The sequence below is a fragment of the Nannospalax galili genome, unplaced genomic scaffold (assembly GCF_000622305.1).
Source record: "Nannospalax galili isolate Female #2095 unplaced genomic scaffold, S.galili_v1.0 scaffold75, whole genome shotgun sequence".
Classification (NCBI taxonomy): domain Eukaryota; kingdom Metazoa; phylum Chordata; class Mammalia; order Rodentia; family Spalacidae; genus Nannospalax; species Nannospalax galili.
The window spans coordinates 9,553,405-9,556,340 of NW_008339433.1; positions in this window are offsets into that span (position 1 = coordinate 9,553,405).

Below are 2,936 nucleotides of genomic sequence, written 5' to 3' on the forward strand. Positions count from 1 at the left end.
GCATAAGTCCCAGGGGATATGGTCTGGGTAAAAAGACACAAAGTAAAAACTCTTGAACCCAGATGGAAGGGACCTTATGTTGTATTGTCTGCCACCCCCACTGCCCTAAAGGTTGACGGCATCACTCCCTGGTTCCACCACACCCACGTTCAGAAGGCCTTGCCTCTCAAGGACCCAGAATCCTGTGTGAAGGAGTGGGAGGTGTGGCAAAATCCATCTAATCCCTTAAAGCTACATCTGAGCAGAACATGAAGGGATTCCTGCTGATGAGCTCACTGTTATAGGCCCTCCAGAGAACAGCGGTGTCAGCAGGAGCCCGGAGCATCAACCCCCACCAACCGATACGTCAGACATGGATCCTGCAAAGCAGTGATGCCTATGAGGAATGGAACCGCACCTCCCATGCAGCCCCGTTGTGACATGGTGGCCAGATCTGTATGTTGACTTAGAACTTGTACTGGGGCAATTTTATCACCTCCCCCAGAAAAACCACCAGGAACAGTATTATATGAAAAAACGGGCCTCACCCCAGCCCTATCCACCTCTGTATTTAATGCTAATAATGAATTTTGTGTGCTTGTGACCATTCTGCCCTGTCTTTCATACCACTCTCATGAATCCCTCCTCTCCTATTGGGAGGAAAAACAGAGTCCTCTCTGGAAGAAAAGGGAGCCCATTACTGCCTTAACCATCAGATCCCTCTTCTCCATGGGGTTAGCTGGAGCAGGGACAGGAATTGCAGCCCTGGTAACACGAGAGCAAGGGCTCACGGCCCTAAGGCTAGCAATTGACAGGGACTTAGAACAGCTCCGGCAGATGATGTCGGACCTGGAGCAATCTCTCACTTCCTTATCAGAGGTGGTGCTACAAAACAGAAGGGGCTTAGACGTCCTATTTTTAAAGGAGGGTGGGCTATGCGCAGCTTTACAAGAAGAATGCTGTTTCTGTGTGGACAAAACAGGGGCAGTCAGGGAATCTTTGACCAAGTTAAAAAAAGACCTGGAGAGGAGGCACAAGGAGTATGAAAATAATGAAAGCTGGTTCAAGTCTTGGTTTATACATAGACCATGGTTTACAACCCTCCTCTCGGCCGTCACGGGGCCACTAATCATCTTCCTGTTAATAGTCACAATTGGTCCATGCATAATAAATAGGTTGCTTAGGTTTGTTCAGGAGAAAATTGACACTGTCCAACTCTTGGTCCTTCGCCAAAAATATCAAGCCGTGGATACTGCTGAGGATTCCTCAGTCTGATCAAGAAAAAGGGGGGAAAATGTAAGAAAAAAAATACAGAGGGAATCAAAGATTGAAGAGAGAGAGAGAATTTAATAGTACTTAAGTTTAATTACTTCATTGCTTATAACTTCTTGGATAAGAGCCACTAAATTCTGGGAAGGCGGGACTGAGACATAAGGGTGCCCAGAGATAGATAACAGGATATGGGCTGCTGCCCCAGGGCGTGACCCCTGATAAGTCATGTAGGCATGTGAGAGATAACAGAAAGTGGTCAGAAATGCTGGTATAAATAAGAGATTACAGAAATCAGGAAACTGACACGTACCACCCAGAGGGTGACACACATGAAATCTATAGGTTAGCTATTTTAAAGCCATTGGTTGTGTGAAAATGCACGGGCTCTGGTACAATGGCTGTGAAAATCCTATATAAACTTTGCCTGAAGTTGCTTCAGGGTTGATTGCTCTAACCAGGCCTGCGTGTCTTGGGAGGATGGTCGACCCCAGCTAGCTGGCTTAATAAAGACTTTGCTTGAATTACATCTCCGTGCTCATACGTATTGATTTCCTGGGAAGCCCACAGAGTCTCGGACCCTAACAGGACAAGAGAACAAAAGTTTATGGTCAGGTACCAGGATGCTGATTTTTATTCTGTTAAGAGGCACCAAGATAACATCAAGGGCCATAGCATTTATTCCAGGATTGAAAAGATGCCATTCAATCTTGGAATAAATCATAGAAACAGGAATGGAGAGTCGACATAGCACTGTGTCTGTTGCAGAGTTGGGCACAGGGCTGTGGTGTCTATGGGCAAGGTTAAAGACTGAGGAGTGCTCCTAGCTGTCCTAAGTCAGGTTGAGAGTGATTTTTTGTTTGAGCTGCAGGTGGAATGTGTGTTGCCTCACACACTTTAGTCATGTACTGTTCCTTTGTAGGATAGCTCATGAAGGTATAGAAACAATAAGAAATGTCCAGCCAGCCTTGCATAGAGGAGCAGGTCGTTAATCCCAGAGCTCAATAGGCAGGGCCAGGTAGATCCCTGTGAGATCCAGGCCACGCTGGTATATAGAGGGAGTCTCAGACCAGCTGGAGCTACAGGGAGACCCTGTATCAAAACACACACACACACACACAGAGAGAGAGAGAGAGAGAGAGAGAGAGAGAGAGAGAAGAAACAAAGGGTCTTGCCAGGAGTGATGAGCTGAAGGGATGGGGATGAATGTGTTTAACCAGACAACAATTGATGTAAGTGTTTTGTTAAAGACTATGTGCTTCCAAATCGTTATAAGTGAACATGTATCCAGACATAACTACAGGAACCAGGATAGTGAAGTGGAACCAGGGAAGTAAAGGAAAAGAAAGAATCTGAAAGAGAAGAACAGTAGAAAACAGGTGTTAGCAAGGGAGATATGGATAATAATGGGGTTATTTTAAGGGGAAGGGGGAGGGAAGGTTATACAAGGAACCTAGGGCATAAAGGGAAAGAAGGAGCTCAAGAGAGATTGGGCCATAGGAGAAGGGTATTATAAAGGGAGAAATGGAAAAAACGAGGGCACCTTAAATGGGGAAACCATGGTGGAAGGGTTAGACAATGTGAGTGATAAACAATGCCTAGGTAGTTTTAGAAAACCAGAGGGAACCACATTAGGCCAACAACCTACTGACAAATTATACATACAACTAGGTTCCTTGTATAATCTT